The sequence below is a fragment of the Diadema antillarum genome, unplaced genomic scaffold (assembly GCF_040938485.1).
Source record: "Diadema antillarum isolate AM-2024a unplaced genomic scaffold, OU_Dant_1.0 scf00000054, whole genome shotgun sequence".
In the NCBI taxonomy this organism is placed as follows: Eukaryota; Metazoa; Echinodermata; class Echinoidea; order Diadematoida; family Diadematidae; genus Diadema; species Diadema antillarum.
The window spans coordinates 153702-173497 of record NW_027270943.1 but is presented as its reverse complement, the minus strand read 5'-3'; the positions used below and the strand labels follow the sequence as shown (position 1 = coordinate 173497).

The 19796-nt window shown below is 37.9% G+C and overlaps 1 protein-coding gene across 3 annotated transcripts in view; it reads right to left on the bottom strand.

The window, feature by feature from the left end:
* The window catches only part of LOC139715739 (potassium channel subfamily K member 18-like), a 51917-nt gene that overhangs the window by 17613 nt on the left and 14508 nt on the right, over positions 1 to 19796 (bottom strand). The window lies entirely within an intron of this gene.

Sequence of the window (19796 nt, the reverse complement as noted above, 5' to 3'; positions counted from 1 at the left end):
CTCAAAAGCTGAGAAAATATCTTTAGCGAATATTTATTAAGACACTGAGAACAAAAAGAGCAAAAACCCAGTCTATTACAAATTTACAAATTACAAATTGTGTCTAATGGTAACAGTGAACATTTACATACACTATTTTTGCACACTAATGCATCAAATAAAAAAAGGAATTATATGGATAAACAAATACTTGCTGATAAAAAGCTGAAATACCCGTGAAATCGTGAAATAAATGACTATAGAAACGGCAAGATTGAAACCTTGTCACACTCCCAATGACTCTCCAAAGTAGATATTTAACAAATGTTTAAATAGAAAACTTTTCATAGAGGATACTTTGGCAACCGAATGCAACTTATGCAACAAATGTTTAGATAGAAAACTTTTCATAGAGGATACTTTGGCAACTGAATGCAACTTACATTGTAAATATTGACGATCTTAGAATATGTACAGATTATTAGTTTATTTAGATACCGTCACACACTACTACAACAAATACAATGTACAGCTTGGAATACCAGAATGCTGAATAGGTCAACTGGCAGTGGAATAGCTGGAATGTAATTAGCATATGCATTTATTTATTTATTTATTTATCTATCTATTCAAGATTTATGCATGTATACATCAGAAATGGCAAGATTGGGAGACTTGTTACAGTCCCAGTCAGAATGACTTCCAAGTCACAAAGGTTATTTGGCAACTGAAAACAACTCAAGTTGAACAATCATCGATATGATTATAGTCCTATGTACAATCCATTGCTTTTTATATCATCACACACTACTACAACAAGTACAAAAAATGAGTCTGGAAGGCTAACGCCAAGTAGGTTGGATTTGAAATACTGCAGCTGGAATGCCAGCATCACCACTGCCTCGACACGCAAATGACTGTCTATCTTCTTGCCATTCGCCGAGCCTTTCTTCACCATCATCATCTGATTTTCTGCCTGGACGTGGTTGACATCCTGACACTCAAATAGCGATGTAAACAGGAACAAACACCACAATAACAATACTCTGCAATTCATTTTCGAAACTTTCAAAGTGCAATTCTTATAGCAAGCGAGCGAAAGACGGAAAGAACTGGCTGATAACGTACTCAAAACCACGGATGGTGTGTGAGCAGACGACAGAAAGAACTGGCCTATAAACTTATCCAAAAACCACAGGTGGCGCTCTATATGCGAGACACATTTTCAGAAGCCTAGGCACCGAGTTACACTTTAAGACCGGGTTACACTTTAAGACATTAACAAACGTCTCCCAGCTAAAGCTCTGCGATGAACATCTGTCATCATGAGAAGGTCAGAGTTTCTTGGAATGAAATCCTCAGAGGTGCTTGTCTAGTGACCACGTCTTGTCTCCGCAGCTCACCGAAGAGGAACCGTGAAGTCCGCCATGAAATGGCACCCAGTAGGGGTAGTTACAGAGCAGTCTACCGCAGGAATGAAAACAGTCCAATTACTAGCACCTTCCCACACACACACACACACACACACACACACACACACACACACACACACACACACACACACACTATATCTCCCCTCCTTCTCTCTCCCCTGAATGTTCCACGGCTGCCAAATTAACTCATGTGTTACTCACGACTCATGAATTTAACGCAATCCAGGGTGAACAAGCTTGGCGCCTGTTAAACATAATGGTGTCATGCAGGATTAAAAAAAAAAAAAATATCGAGGTGTACACTCCCCAAGGGCAAATGCAAACAAGGTGTAAGTCTTTACTGATACAAAGTGTAGTGCAATTATTTCCTGGTAAAACGAAGATGGAGAAGACTGTGAACGTAAGAGCATGGGTGGTTGTTGACTCTGGTAAATCTAATCCAAATGTATCAGGATAGATGTACAAATAATAGGTGATTGATTTCTCTGAAGAAATGCATTCCACAATTTTACAGCCAGTGTCACTCGTTTCAAATGTTTGATGTTACCATAACTATGATGATATTCTTTCTCAGAGCATTGTCATTGCAATTCTATTAAGCAGTCACACTTCATAAGCAATTTGGTCTAGCCTTACCCGCCTGTAACAATTTCATCAAAGTTTGCTTAATGTGTTAATGATGAGAAGAAAGAAGATTGAAAAGAAAATTATTTGCAAGTAATAATCATGGGGTCTCAAAGTTTCTGACCACTTATTTTTCTTCTTTTTTTTTTGGGGGGGGGGGGTCAAAGTTAAATACATAAATCATTCACACAATACACACAATAAATATCTATAATATCCGTTTAGATCAATTATGATTTTGTTACATGTTAACATACATTTTTTTAAATTCCATTACAGTCAATTAAATTCTAAGCGACAATCTTTAAGGGCAATTAGTTTTCGACTGGAAACGCAAGCATATGATATACAAGCTACATTTTTTTCATTCCTGGTAACGTGAGAAATAAAACTGCATTGTCATTAAAAAAGTCTTACTAACACACAGTCTTGATTCAGCGATGACGACCTACTAACAGTGATTAATGAAACAATGTATCCATGAAAGTTAAGTTAACAAAAATGTCAGGGAAATCAGCACAGTGCAATCTTGATCATTGCAAGACATAATCGTTGGCTACCTATACAAATCTCGCCAATTACCGAACCTTCAAATGAAAAATGAACATACGGCATTATCAAAATAACAGCCTCCACACCTGTCAGCCCACCAAATCAACTCGAAATCCCGGCTTTGAAAGGAGGAAATCTAAAAACGCATGCAGTTTGAGCTCAACAAATGCAAAAGGAGAAAACTTAATTAATTCCGGTGCAAACAAAAGTGTTGAACTAGGACAAGCACATCGATGAAAATGTGACACGTACTTTACTGATGATCTTTCCGACTATTCTCCTTTCCTCTCAGCCGAGATCAGCCTCCTCTTAAAGGGCTTGAGATAATTCCAACTCAACCAAACCGTGAAACTCGAAATCTGCGTGATCTTATGCAATTTGACAGTAGAACTTGCTAAAAATTCCGCTTTGCAACATATGATAGTCTCTCGCAGCTGGAGGCAATGCGAACAACACCAGCGCAACATACAAACACGAAACGCTTACTAAAACGGAAAAGCCGCCAGCCAAATGTTCCAGCAACAGCACGATTACATTAAACATTCAAAAATAAAATAAATAACCGACTTGAAATGAAAAAGAGCCAACAAAACATGGACTCATGGATGATGTAACACACACACACACACACACACACACACACACACACACACACACACATGTAGAATCAAACATGGAGTACAACCAATTAATTATATCACGCCACTCTTTTCAGAAAAAAAAAATTGGTCTGCCAACATACAAACCCATGCAAACGCCCAAACGTACCCCTATTCATCATGTGTGCACCAACTCCCAACGCATCGCTCGTATCCATCCAGTATGCGTCATTTTTGAATTCATGTTTAAAAACCTCATTGTTCTCTTTACTTGGTTTTGGTCCCTGATGACCCTAACCTCATCCAGACTGATAGTCGTCCCCTAAACGGGCCTCAACTTATTTGACTTGGTTCCGCTTAAACGGAGATTTCTTCTTCTCCCTAATATCTTTCAGGTTTCATGAAGTTTATTATCTTTCTAGTGAGCCCCCAGAGTTTTTGGACACATTTCTTGTCGCCTATAAGCCATTCGACACCATCGAGAAGTAATAAGAGAGGATAATACAAAACAGCCAACAAATCAAAGGATATTGTATAACTTTGGTCGTTGATCGTAGTGGTGATTGTATAGCGACGCACGCGTATCCTATACATTCATCAGTCGCCTGCAGGGCGAATCACTGTCATTAAAAAAAAACACCAAAAAAAAAAAAAAAAAAAAAAAAACCAAGAATCGCGTTTCGCTCTAACACGCAATCTAAGGCGAACTGTTGCGATGGCAAAGAAACAGAAAAGTAGATCGACAATATTTCTTTCACAATGCAGATCGAAAACTGGTTAATCTTTGTGTGTGTGTGTGTGTGTGTGTGTGTGTGTCCAACCACAAATGCTAGTGATTTTTGTTCACGTCTCGTTTCAACAAACATTTTTTTTTGTGTGGAGGGGTTATATGCAGCACTTTTATTACAAAAATCTGATACGAAAGATCTAGAAGCCCCTTTCCGCGACCACTCATCCCCTCCCCATCCTTTGGTGCCTCGCATGTCGAATGCAAATTTGCAGTACCCCCTTATCGCTTAATATAAAAGACCAACCCCCCGAATCCATCCTATCGAAAAAACAAAACAAAACAAAACAAAACAAAACTAGGCTTCTTCAAATTTTCTTCGTCTGGACGTATCTGGCACAAGTGTGTCACGGGGATTTATTGAAATAAATACAAGCTCCGTAAGGAATTAATAGGTCCCCAGAACCTGCCACATTAACTTTAAAAATCCAGGGGTACTCTACCTCATAGCCTGCAGAAAATCCATTTGGAATGACAATGTTGTAAGAACACACTTCGCCCCCTTCTTGCATATAAGAAACAACGTATTCGTGTCGCATACACTAAGGTGCATAATACTTCGCTTAACTTCGTAGTCGACATTCTGACATATATCGTGGCCTCCTTCGAGTCTCCAATCATACATCTTTTTTCTTTCATCTTCTTTGCTTTTTTAACATTACACTTACGCATGTTAGGTATCCATAAATAAAAGCCAATAAACGACCCATAGAACACACGGGACAATTGATAAACTAATCACACTACTACATCACCATAGGAATATGATATGCATACAGGACAGAAAAGGAAAACACTATTATGTATTCACACCTACTCATTATAACATCACCAATTTGTTATCATTTCTCATGTTATTCCCTGCAATCGTATAACAGTTGCAATCAGAACAACCTTGCATATCAATTCCATAATAAACTGAAGCCTGTTAACACTATGTTCGGGTGTACCCGTATCACCGCATGTTATACATCAGTTGTTGTGTTTTCCTTTTTTTCTAGTTTCGTGTTACCATGTAAACAAGAAAAAGATAAATGAATAGATAGTTGAATTGATAAAAGAATAGATAAGTAAATAAACAAATAAATGCACTAATTGGTATATGCCACACTCTCGACTTATTTCAGTACATTCTGAAATTCTAATGATTATGTAAAGCCTTTTCTGTATGCACGCATAATTATATGCGTATATCAAAAGCGTTCTAAGGGAGTTTGGAGCCTTATAAGTGATGAGGGTTGGGAAGCTTAAGTTAAGCCGTTTAGTGAGGACGGCTTACTTAACACGTCTCCAATAACCGCTGGGGAAAGGAGAGAAGCTTACATGAGCCGCTGTCACACAGGCACAACTTCGAGAACTTAAATTTCACGAAGTTTTACCTGTGTGACAGCGGCTATAGTTGCCTCCGAATTTGATTACATGACATTTTAACAATGTCCAGTCTGACATATTCGTATGCTCTCTGCTTAAGACGGGCCAATTAATTTGTCAAAGGCTATCGTTAGCCTGAGTGTTAGAAAAGTTGACAGTATCTCCTATAGCACTATGTGACTTGCATAATTCTTTACCTTAAATTATTATGGAATAAATACAAAGGTCCTTTCTTACCGAAGCTAGTAAGTGCAGTTACCAGACTTCTCACGCAAATTAGTATAATGACAATGAAAGTGATAGTGATACAACGTTTGGAAACTAATAGGTGTGGTTAAGGTTAGAATAAGTTTCCGTGGACTCGTACTGTCTCTACCTGGTATTTTGTATAATATTCTGCAATGCCTCTTAGAGATGACATCTTATAGAGCTTTATATCCAGCAAAACAAGGCGCTATAAAAACATCAACTGTTATTATTAGATACCCTTTTCGTTGTATAATTTGCAAGAAAACGAAATAGAACAAAGCCTCAGCTAAAGGCAATTCTCAGGGAGAGTACCATCAATGATCATGTCTGATCTTTGTTTTTCTGTCCACTAAAGTTTGTTTTCACATTTCGATAAAAACAGTGAAAGTTACAACCACTCAAATGAGCTCTGGTGGCAGAAGCTCATGCATTTATACATTCATGACATTTCAGGAGAATCTAGTGCTGCCATTGGTCAATGAGATGAAAGTATCCGTTACTGGCGTCAAAAAGATAGGAGTAAGACTTTGTCATGAGGGACTTTTGTAGATTTTCAAATGATATACCAAACTTTAATAAAATTCGTCAAGACACTGACAGTACTGACAGCTATTGTCATGATGCAGATGATGTAGAAGGAAACCGCTGAATGGGGGGGGGGGGGCACATTATTTTTTAAAAACCAGTACAATTATTCAGTCGTTGTATCGGACGAGGAATGCCTTCTTGCACGAATAATCATGAATCACGAATAATAGTCTTACTCGCGTATTATCGCAAAAGGGCTCGGCTGTCGGCTTCAGCTCCGTTCCCCCACGACTGTCAGGCAAACATCTTAAAGGTCTTCGACTAAGACTAAGGACGCAAGAGTGCTCGTATGGAATATCATATCTGTAGAAAGTGATTGATGTTATTATCGAGAGTATTTTAATGACATGACAATGATATAGAATCATCACTTGTAACTGTCTGTCAAGATATCTCAAGTGTAGCGTAACGGAACGTGATAGACTTTTTGTAAAAGTGGATGTTTTCGCGTGACTGATTTTTCGCGCTCGGCTGGATAAGATAAGGTTCGCTTGTTTTTAATTCCGCGGAATCAAGACATGAACTACATGAAACATATATAGCAAGCGAAACTATTGGCGTGCTTTAATTTTCACTAGTTTCTGGTTGCGCAAAATGTGCGAGAATTTCCACTTTTCATCTTAAACGACATCAAGAGGATCGGTGTAATATTTAATAAGAAATTCGGCATCTTTCTAAAGAGATTAATAACCATATGGCAGAAAGGCATCAAAAACTGTAACAAGAGACTAAAATAGCAGCATTGCCCGTTGCTGAGACAGAATGTAGTTTATAGTATTTGGAGGATGATACTTCTAATCAAATTTCATATTAGCCTGGATAAGTTATGTCATCTTGGAATAAAAATCTATCTCTGATATATCTTTTCCTTTTCTACCGATTAAAATCAATAGAGTTGTAAGCATGCGCGAAAGTCCAAGTTTTAGTAGTTTATACGTATGATCATTTAGCGTACGATGTGTTTGAATTATCCCATCAAATCCAATGGTTCGAATTTCTCAACGTCTAGTAAATAATTATCTCACATAATGTGCCCTTTGTAATTTACACGTTTGACTGGTTCAATTGCAATATTTCCAATTTCTTCCATATTTTCCTCAGAATCACTGAATGCATAACTATGATTCTAAATTTACTATACACTGAATAAGAAGATGACAGTTTTGTTTGTTTCTAATTCTTTATCTAATCTTTATCGACAATTGAGGAACAAGTTAAACATGTCCATTGTAACTGAAATTCATATTCCAGTGCACCAACGTCCGACGGTCTCCGCCTTGTTTAGCCGACCATCACGTGAAATAGATATGAAACAATAGAACAAATGATCATTAGAAAGAACAACAGCGGCCTGCAATGTGAGCCATCTCCTTGCTCGATTTGGAAGTCCGGAGGATTTCATTGCCTTAGTCCGCTCCCTCCATGACGGTATGGTGGGTAGGTCATGCCATCAAAATGGCCTCACAGACCCGTTACACATCACTGGAACTCTCAAGCAAGGACGTGTCCTGCTTCTCGCTATAGGGGCCTACATGGCTGCCATGCATGTCGAATCCCACATCCCACCAGACTCGTCTTCCATCAACATGCCCTATCATCTGGATGGCGGACTCTTCAAACTCTCACGTCTCCGTGCAAAGACAAGGACGTCCATCACCTCAATCTATGACATGCAGTATGCTGATCACAACGCCATCCCATAGTCGGACTGCAGATGACCTAGAGGAGCACTGAACTGTACAGCGCGGCTTACGAACGCTTTGGAATGCAGGTGCGTGAACACATTAAAGACGAAATACCGTGATCCAACCTGCATCAGGCCAGAACGACTGTCCACCCACAAACATCAGCATCAACGACTAAGCCCTGGAAGATGTTGAACATTTCTCATATCTTGGGAGCATCCTTTCAAAGACCGCAACAATTGAAAAGGACGTGGAGAACCAGATCGAGGCAGCACACTCCAAAGTCACATTCGACATGAACAGCAGCCGGGAGACAGAATAGAAACTGACGAACCCCAATACGAGACGACTAATCTTACCACATAAGAACTAGAAGGACCGATACTGAATGAAATGAATGTTCTTTTCTCTTTGGGTTTATGACACTATTATAACATATTTAGCAAATTCAGCTGAAGTTTGCAGAACACATCTCCCCGGTATTGAAAAGCTTTCCCTCTTCAAAGCACTTGGGAACTTCAGAGCAAGTATACTTTTTTGTGTGTGTGTAAAAATGAATATCGCCATCACTAGTACCTCTCCTAGGAAATAGGGACAAAAAAAGTGAACTTTGTTTCCCATGTTAGACGACAGACATAGAGTACAGTGTATTACGTTGAAATGCAGTGTACTTTGACTATCTGACACTAGAGGAGACAAAATTATCTGCTTTCATGACTCATGAAAATTTGAACCTTGTACAGAGCATACTAGGGCTTTGATGATGCCAAACTCGAGAGGGGTTCGGGTTTGGTAGAATTTCCGCTCTTAACGGAAATCGCTTCCTATACACAAAGGTATCTGCACCGGATGTTGTATAATTATCATGATAATATCTAGATTGTAGCCTTTAAGGCCCCACTTTTTGGGTGCATGTAAAGAAATCAGATCTATTTCCTTCTACTCGCATGCGTGCAATTTTGCCTTCAAATTTTGAGCAGATTTTGACTGGAGCGATTAACATCTATGAGCCTCACGATGACAAATACATTGATCAAAACATTCGAAATACGCGGTATCTGTACACCATACACCAGCATGCTGATCAATAATTGTGCCATATTATTGGTGTTTACGATTAGCAGTCCACAGTGAAGGTCAACATTAATCAAGACATTGCTTGAACGATACTTCCCAGTGACTTTTCAAAGAGTAATGAAATAAATATTTGCACTTTCATTCAAACACTAAACATCACAAAAAAAGCAATGTCAGTCCATTCAGGAAACCGGCCGAAAGTGACTATCAAATGGTTATCCTGAAAAGGTTGATAACTTTTTAGAAATTTTATTAAAAACAAAGGGGGGGGGAGGGGTCACTAGGTGAATAATGATAATATTTGGAGATTAGGTATAACTTCTTTTTCGTTGTTTTGATTTACAGCCTTCCAGAGTTCCTCAAGCCACAGTCTCACCACATGTTTAAGCTTCCGTAGAAACATGAGGCATGTGAGGAGGGACAAAAAAAAATGGCCTTTCTAGTATCAATTGCTCTCAATAGCTACATGTTTGAATTTAGAAGATCAACGTCGTGACTATATGTTTCAGTTCACACATGGTAATTAACTTAGCCGAATCTTCCGAAGGCGCAAAAATAACATATATATCTCTTCCCGAGACATGAGAGTCTAAAAAAAACCCCTCAATTTGCCAGGACGGTACAAAACAGCTTTCCCCTGCAAGATGAGTGCCCTATGTTCAGGGAAAGAGCTACGAATGTGGCAGTGGTACTTGTTAGGAAGCCGAAGCTGTGTTCGAGATAAATGATGAAGGAGACATTATTCCGGCAACCAGAGGGGCGGGAAGCATGGAAGACAGTTAACACACAGCCTTAGGAAGATTCAAGCAAAGTCTCCACGAATGAAATGCATTTCACTGTTTTCAGCAGCTATCAAACAAATTGATACAGAGTGATTGCCCAATAGTGATGTAGTCGACAGTTTATAGTGCATTGCTTAAAAAAAGGAGGTGAAGAAATATTACATAAATCTCCTGCCTTATTTATGAGTAACGATATATATACATAATATTCGTATCTTTATAACCCTTTTTCTATATCATAGCAAGTAGGGCAAAATGACAGGAATGATAATCGTTGGCGCCATAATAACATTGCTTCAGACAATATCATCATTATTGCATGGTGTATTATTGTTATCATCATAACACTTGGAATCATCTGATGTAGAAATAACAATAAAAGTTCAAATAACCGTCTAACGTTGCAAACACATAGTTATTGCAATCATTCTTCACGAAAACTGCAAATATGCTAATACCATTTATCTAATTCAATTCCTTGACCCATACACGTAATTCTTCAGCAAAGTATCATCTAAAGTGAAGCAGCAAACTCAGACAAGGAGAAGCACCATCCCACATGCCTAACCCTCTGTATGCCGCATTAATCTCCTGTGCACATGTTTGTGCCTGAAATTTGTGCACGTTTGACTCGTTGGAACGGAAGGGGTTAAGGAAGAACCCAATCGAAGGGAAAGCCATTTTCTCAAACCATGTCAGCATACCGAAAGTATTTTGAGCGGAAACTGGACGGGCAATCCATCACAGAGCTTGGTGGGTGGTGTAAGAGTGAGCACCAACAGTCGAAAAGGATCATTCGGGGCCATCTGGACTGATGCGACAGAGCATTTCAGATACCGACACAGTTGTTTACTTTCCGTCAGTGATCATTTTCGAGAAAGGAAGACGGACAAACGTTTTCAAGAGAGGAATGAGAGTGGGTGTAAATGACTGCCTGGTTTACTAATACGTTATCTCTCCCTGCTTAATACAAAACAAGGACCATTAGCGCAGAATACCGGAGTAGTTACCTTGGTCAAAGTCATCAGTGCAAGGCTCGCAAAGTCCTCACAAGATTCGTCCAACTCCTTCTAACATCATTTTCATTTTGTCAGAAAACAGGCGCTGTGGCATAGTGGATAAGACTCCCGACTCCCAATCGGAGGACTCGAGTTCGAGTCCCGCCTAGTGCTTACGTCCTTGGACAAGATGTTTTTACCCACCATGTCCCTCTCGACCCAGGTGTATAAATGGGTACCTGGCAAAGCTGGGGTAATAATAATGGCAGGGCCCTCTGGTAGAGCAGTGGCAACACTGAAGGGGCTACCCTGGATAAATAAGACCTCATTATTATTATCATCATTATTATATTATTATTACCTTATTTTCCTTTCCCTGTTTTGCTAGGCAAATTAGCGACAAAATTTAATGAAAACAAATTAGATCAAGGTAACGCTGTATCAAATAAAAGTATATGGTCAACAAGTTTATTGATGGCCAATGGGAACCCAAAAGAGCAAGGATCCTGCTGAAAAATGAACTCAGTGAATCACAAGTATAGGAAAAGAAATAACAAACAAACAAACAAACAAACAAACGCCCAAGGAAGTAATTTTGCACATTTTGCTATCACATCCGCACACAAAATCATGTAAATAACATGACATATAAAATCAAATATGTTTCATTAGTTTTGAAGAATCTTTACATCTTTTCCATGGTAACCTGATCATAAATAGGCAATGATGAATGCATTGTGCTCTGATTGTGGTAACGCCACCTTGTCAGTTAGATTATCAATAATGTGCGACAAAAATAAGAAAGTTAACCCTTTTCGTGTGAGTCGGGACACTTTATAGACTCAATCTTAGTCTATACAGGGATCCAATCCTGATCACGCGCGAAATGCAACACATAATAGTTTGATGAGCTACTTCGTGTTGTCGATTTACCTCAGTGAAATGTAACAGATTGTACACTGCGTAGTGCATTTGCAGGTACTGTATATAAAAAAAGAAGATTAAGAAATTGAATCACATGGGTTTCAAGTATACCAGCATACATTGATGCCTGAAGCATGAGAGCACCTTTTAGTCATTAGTTCACCCTCCCATGTTGCGAGGCTCCCTATGATGCAAGTTTAAAGACTCAGTGCATGTTTAAATGCTCTGCGTTATTTAACTGATAAATATGTTGACAGAATGATATCACTGTCTTAACTTAACTGTATACTCAAAATTGTTTCTCATGCCATCTTGGGAATCTTGGAAGTACATCGTGAAATGTGGTCTTTACAAGAAAAGACAGAAGGGGCAAGAAAAGGATAGGAATGAAGAGGATATTTTTGGCATAAAAGACATTTATCATCTCCAAATCATCAGATCCCAACAAAGTCTTGAAGCGCGTCATAATTTAAAGCCAAGAGACAAGACAACATCGTGAAAACAAGAGACGGCTGACGGCCGGGGATGGGAGGACTCGATGTAAACATTGGACTTGATGACATATGACCATTTTGACTGTTCACCATTTGCTCAATCAAAGAGACTCACATAAATAATATGCTGTTGGAAACGTCATGTCGCCAGGGTCCTACGAAGAGCTCTATTTCATCAATCCTCGCCTTTAGAGGCAGCTCTACATTTTAATCTTCAATGGTATGCCCCCTCATTCAAGGACTTCATTCTACTAATTCCAAAGTAAGAATGCCTTTACTTTGCCAAACATCCCTAGATAACAATATTTATGAACCCAGGGTCATCAGATTAATGTTACTGTCATTGTGCTATAATGTTAAAATGTATTATATATATATATATATATATATATATATATATATATATATATAAGTATATGTATATAATAAATTTGATAGTCAATGACCCACAAACACATAGTCATCTCATGACAACTATACAATATTCAAACAATATCACATGCTTATCAACGTAAAAAAATTTCATATGCTTTCGTTTTCAAACCGTAGATGAGTTTTTTTTCTACGTCCATGTTATACCACCATCAAAGTGATATCTTAATTTTCTTTACCCCGGAAGCCAGTCAAATTTACACTCTTTTTCTTGTAATGCTATGCAAGCTGCTGAAGAGAATAACGAGTGGCATTGTTGAAAGGCTTGACAAATACGCCGAAATTAACCCATGCAGTTTTTAAAAACTATTCGTGTTTAGAATGAACCGCAGGGTAACGCAGCCTCGTGGTTCAATGACTTTTACATTAGTAGACAAGGATACGGCCTCCCGTCTGCAATGATGCAATGTGATCTATAGCATCATAAATCAAGCATTTGCCCAGTGCGGCTGAAGGTAATACCATTAATGCATCAGAAGCAAATCAACAATCTGTCAGAATGATTGAGTCAAGCTTATTTTATTAGGTGTGCAACATTCGAATGAAGTAAAACTCGTCATATCCAGTATCCACAGTCAGGGATAAAGACCAAAAATTCGGAAGGGATGAATTTCAGGCAAATTCAATTCAATTAACGAACGAGCTGAAGTGGAATGAACCGCTGGTTTTACAGCATAAATCTGTCCCTATGTCAGAGGTTTAATGATTTTGTTCCTTACAAGACTGATTCTGGTACGGTATGAAAATTTGTCGCATGGAAGGACGCGCAGCCTTAAATGAGAAAATATTTTGTTAATCTATTCTGGATGGAAATCCAAAATCAATATATTTACAAGACTGTGATAATGTTATATACACTCCACAATTACCAACTTTGCAACTGAAGGATTAAAATAAGTGAAATTTATACTGAGGTGCATTAAATAAATATGTTCGTGTGATAAGCAAAGTATATGATAAGAGTTTGTTCAGACGTTAAACAATCTGGTCTACAGTTTTCTTGTCTATTAATCATTAATGTGTATATTTATAGAGGTATTTTTAGTTTTTCTTAAAGATTTCGGGATTGACCTGTCTATTTGCAAACAAAAACAAACAAACAAACAAACAAACAAGCAAGCAAACAAACAGACATCCCCTCTCCCTCCCCCCCCCCCAAAAAAAAAAAATCAGACAGTAGGAAAAGAATACAAAATAAAAAATATAAAAGTCCAGCAGTCGTCTACTCTAAGAGGTATTTCTTCGATGAATTTTTAGTTCTATTGAATTCCATTGATTTAACAGCTGTTGATGAAATGCAGCATATTGTTCTTTGGTGACATTGCATGCGTCTACCACAACTGTCGCACAAAATATAGATTTCACGACTCGCAAAATTTCATGCTTTTAACAGGTGGTGGTCGAGGTCATTTTTACCACTATGACACACTCATCCAATACAACAGGCAGTGGATTTCTTCAAAATAATGATTTGAAGGCGTTAATCAACAGCGCATGTGCAGAAAGTTGTTGTTTTCACACTCATGTGTCTGTTTGTCATGCCGAACAGGTAGGACGTGATATCATGTCAGCTTCTTTGCCATTGCTTGGGACTTTGTTTTAAGTTTGTTCTATAAACACTTCGGATATTTGCTCAAATGAAAGATTATCACAATTTATTTCATTTACTAGAAAATATCCCGTCTGTCGCTTGCTCCCTTTTGCTAGGATGGGGCAATGCAGGTAAAACCAGTTGCTGAAGCATACAGTGTAATGGACGTTTCTTCGATAAAAACTCATATTTTCTTGGAACTGGCAATTTCCACTTCGCTTTTCGTAGGTTTCCTTAATGCCTCCCTACAAACGGCTTTGTTCTTTTACATCCAATATCTGTGCATGACCGTGTTTACGACATTAATTGCACATTGTTTGAGTGAGATTTGACGTTTTACGCCTTTTGTGTGTGTTATGTAAGTCCTTTTTTGTTCTACCACATTATAATGTCATTACAGAGAAATATGAAAATAAACTAAACTGAAAGTGGCCGTTAAACTACGTAGTAGACATTAGTGAATCTATCACTGTTTGTGAGTATGTGTGTGTGTGTGTGTGGGGGGGGGGGAGGGGGGGGGGGCATCACTGCATCGCTGCGACGTACAAGCCTAATCTACAATGTTGTGTTGTAATTAATGTTTGTTAATTATGGTTGACCCTGACCACAGCCGCTCCTTTCAGTTAAGTAGATGGTATAACGCAAAAAAAAAATAACGTCACGACACTGTAATATTTATCCCATTACCCTTCAGAGGAGGTTTCGTTTCACCTCCTGAAAGAGGTAAATTGCATCCTATACGCGCAGAACAGTGCAGGCACGTCCAGTCAACTTACGATTTCATGATCCCTACCATTATGGTACAGACACGACTGTTGTGTTCTGAGATCATATCTATGATGTATGCTAACTCTACTCTTTCTCCCTTTACATTGGAAGCTTGTCAAGGCATGCTCTATAGTTACGGATTTCGCAAACACTAATGGGCACTCAAACACGTCACACGTTCGTGTGTGTGTGTGTGTGTGTGTGTGTGTGTGTGTGTGTGTGGTTTTTTCCTTTTAAAAAGAAACAGAAATTACGTGAAGGATACTGACAAAGTCCGATAAAACTGCCTCATGTTAGACCACAATGTTGGTTAGCAGGTTGAACTAAAAGCAGCAAACCGTGATGTCGAAACAAACACTGGAGTGAATGCAACGAAAGGATTCTTGTTTTTATTGAATCCCATCCCTGACCTTCGCTATGGAGAGACGTTTAAAAGAAGTGGAGAGCTAGGCCTTTAATCCTACTGACAGAAGAAAACCTGCCTCTTTAGATTCCACTCTGTTGCTTGGCTAATATTTGCTGTAGTTATTTTCATTAGTAATTATGTTTATTGTTATTAATATGATTATTTCTACAATCTGCCTCTCTATAAAGTAATCCTGCCCACGTTGAAAAAGGCCGATGAGATGACAGAATTATAATTGCGCGAGACTCGTGTAGGTACGAAACAAAGGATCGCTGCATGCGATCATCACAAAAGACCTTGTGCGCTGAGCTTTCATTGTGCGAGTCGCAGTAACGCCTCAAGGGAAGAGCTACGATTATATAATTCATTGCATTCATTTGCTAGCATGGCGCAGATGCGTTATGCTATTATGGGAGTTAAACATCGACGACTTTCATAATCACAAGTCTTAAGGCAAGAAAACGAGAGGTCTTAGCTAGGAGGCAGGGATGTTACACAACAGAAGGTCATTAGACAGCACTCCCTTCAACGACAGCTCACGTGGTGTTTATTACCGCAAACATCTCTTCCTCATTAACATCATCATGCAAACTTTGAAGAAGCACAGAGTTACTTGAGTCAAAAAATCTTTCTGTTAACATATGGTTGGCGTTAAAAAATCTTTAGTTAACATGTTTTAGCAATGCTTACCAGATAATAGTCAATAGCAAGTAAGAACACGTGTTTACTAACCAAGATTTGTAACACAGAAGCTAGATTCCATATTATTATCATGTTCAATATGTTTCTCTCAATACATTCTTCATAATCCGTTGAAGAAATCTGGGCTTTGAGGTTGTGTGTCTTCACATAATAAGGCAAGTTCGACTCGCACTATCTTTATTCACCTTTTTGGGTATGATAGATGGAAAACGATTTAAAGGCTGATCGACTTGCGCTCCGACATACATTTTGGTTCTGCGATCGTCGTCACATTTTGTCCGTTTGATACCCTGCACACTCTGCAGATCTGAGGGAGCTGCCAGGACCAGGGTTTTCCTAAAACCATTGTAACGCATTTTTTTGTAACATTTTCATTTCTTTTTCTGAGTAACGAATCCGCATCGCACATTGGACTTGATTTTTTTTTGTGTGTGTATGTCTCCTTCCATTCGCCAGAATGTTAGAGTGAAGTAAAGTTGATACTGATATAACAAATTCTTATATGTACAGACTAACTTTAAGTCATACATTGGTTAAAATACGTTCTCATAAGCTCTCAAGGAATGAATATTGTACGTACATGTATATTTCTCTCTCCAAATTCTTTTTTTTTCACAAAACTTCACAGGACTCATTTTGTATTTAGCTGATGATAAGTCTGTATTTTACGATAGCTCTGTTGCTCAGCTGAATTATTCTTTTGATTACATTGTCTTAATTGATAACTTGTCCTAAATAGATACGTAATTTCATTTCTGTACATTTATTATGAATGCATACATGATCTTAATGTATTTTTAATGTTATTTCCACTCAGAGTAGGAGGTTTACTGTAGATTTTATAGGGTTTGATTAAAGCAGTTCGTTGTGTTTTTAATTTTACTCTATTTAGGTTTATTTGAAAGACTTATATTACTGTATGACGAAATCAAATTTACCGCAAGATATAATTCATTCCATTCCATATTTGTGTTCGTGTTATATAATGATTTGTAAATTTTCGAACTTTGAGCCTATACGTCTATTTTCTATGTATCGTCGTATCTATTGTTGAATATGACATAGATTTTGTTTGTATATTAGCTTTATACATTCCCTCTTTCTCACTGTCATTTATTTATGTGGACCCAGAAAATAGGTTGTTTCATCCCATGATGAAGATGTATATCAAAAAAATGAAATAAATTGAGTCATACGTGACCGATCATGCGAAGCCCGATTATGTGAGAGTGAATCGGGTCATTTAACAGATAATCATCCAGGCCTGTCCCTGAACACATTCACTGACGATTTGGTTTGATGCAATATCAATATTTTCCCCATTATTCTATAAACGTAGGATGGCATATTTATATGGAAATTAATGCCGAGTGGGTATGAAAGACGTGACAGACAAAACGGATTGCTGCACAGTATGAGCGCCACGAAGTGTTTACTGTTCATTAATGTGGGCCATTTCGCATAAATTTCCCATAAAATGGGGGTGAAGAAACTTCCAACGGAAAAAAAAAAATCAGAAGTCAGTCCAACATATACGTAGTGGTAAAAAGATAGTGTGGATATGTTACAAAAACATTACCAATGAAAAAAGAAGAGTTTTACTCGAAAGGTCTGTTGTAAAGAAACAGTATCCCCTATTTCCTTTTTGCATTTAATTGTATGCTTTCTCTGTCCTCACTTCGCATAAGCATTCTTTCTAATGATCTGTTTCAAAGTGTGTTAGTGTGTATGTGAGAGACGGGGGGGGGGATTAGTATTTCTGGCTACAATAACTTGAGTTAAGGTTTCTGTACAGTAGCAAACGTCAATGTGTTTCGCAACCATTGTGATACAACCGTTTCATTTCTTTGTAACTTACCTGATTACAAAATGCTAGGGTTTGTGTTAATGAGTGTTTTTGCTACATTGGAATGATACTTGATTGTAAGACCAGCGATTCATCCAAGATTACATCATCATTCTATGAACTTATAACAGCATGCTTGTGTATAATAAAAACAGCTTTGGGCGACGTGTTAGTTTTATCATTCTACCACAGTATATTCAACGGATATCTCGATAGTTTAAGTTCAGTTTTTTTTTTTAGGACCTGGAGTTCAAGTTTGTGTTTGATTTTTTTCCGTCTTTCCATTTTTTTTTTTTGTGGTCTTTGTTCTTCCTCACTTTCTTCTCTTTTTTTTTTTGGGGGGGGGGGGGGGTTAGAAAGGAATCTTAACTCGAGAGGTCAGCCAGATATCTATGTTGCTGCGTTTAGAGGAAGTTTGCTATTGATGAAGAGAAGTGTTTGTTATTGAAGGACAGCTATATCCTTCTACAAACGCTTTCTCATTTTACTAGCGTGTGGGGGTGAATTGAATAATGTTTGTATTGTGTACTATAAAAGACGCTGTCCTTGAAAGTGTCTCACAGGGTATAAAAAAAGCCTGCTGTGGCCCAAAACGCACCATATCATTCATTTAGTCAATCTGATCATCTACTGCTTGCTGATTTAATTTTTATAGTTGTTCTTTCTCCTGCATCCTAGTCCCGCGTTTTATGCAAGGACTTTTCACCAAGCGAGTCCTCAAATAAAAAAGACAACAACTGTAATAGAACATGATTGCAGTAATATGAAAGAAGTATTTCGAATTGGCACGTAGACGCACATAAATCATACGATAACACATCACTGCAAGATTAAGATATTAGACACGTTAACCATAACCAAAACCTGCTTTGTGTTTTTATTCAACTTTAACCTAAATAAGCAACGAAATTCTTTGATTGGGGGATTATTTTGCTATACTGTTCTGCACATTTCGCTATCTTTTCCTGTTTGTGATATCTTCCGTAATTCAGTGTAATTTGTGCGCTTGGTAGGTATGCATGTTAACATGATATGAATATTGTGTTTCTTAAACCATAAGGTGGTATAGCCACATGAGAATTGACTGCAAAGACATGTTCCCAGTTGTAGTTTAATGATAATGATCATACAGCTCAAATGGAGAAAGTAAAAAAGTTTTAGTATTCTTTTACTTTTTTATCACTTGCAGTCAGTCTGTTTGGGAGTTATCAAAACGAATATAATGAATGTGATTCCAGGAAAAAAGCCAGTGTTTGTTATCTCTAACAGTCGCATTCCAATAAAGTAATAAACACAAACAGTTAACAAAGAATCAAACAATAAACTAGAGTCGGTGAATATCATGGCTATGGTGATCCAAGCAAACAGCTTACTGACCAATTAGGTTTGGTACTTGTATAATTAAGAGTTTGATCGCAGGACAACTTCACTCCATTTTTGTTAATTTGAGATATTTGCGTATACAGCTGCCAAGACAACAACAACAACAACAAGAAAATGTGGAATATCTTTAATTATAAATTCAAGAATATCACTTGGCATGCCTTGGTGTGTAGCAAACGAGGTATTGCTGAAAAGGAATCATCTAATGATGGGTATATGTGCTTACTTTAAAATGTTTAAAAATAGCGCTTAGCCCATTTTGGTATCAAACTGTTCATACTGCTCCGGATCATGATATGGCGTAATTAAAAGTCGCTTCATATAAATTTTCAATCATTGTGATTGATTTCACATCGAGCAAGAAAAGGTACCTATGGATATAAGATATTCTTATGTTTCTCAAGCGATACCAGCAATTAGAAGCTGTTTAAAATAGATTATACACGCACAATTAGTGACAATGTTCATGTGAGCGTATAGACACGCACACGTAAACACACCATATTCACATGCTGTATTACCATTC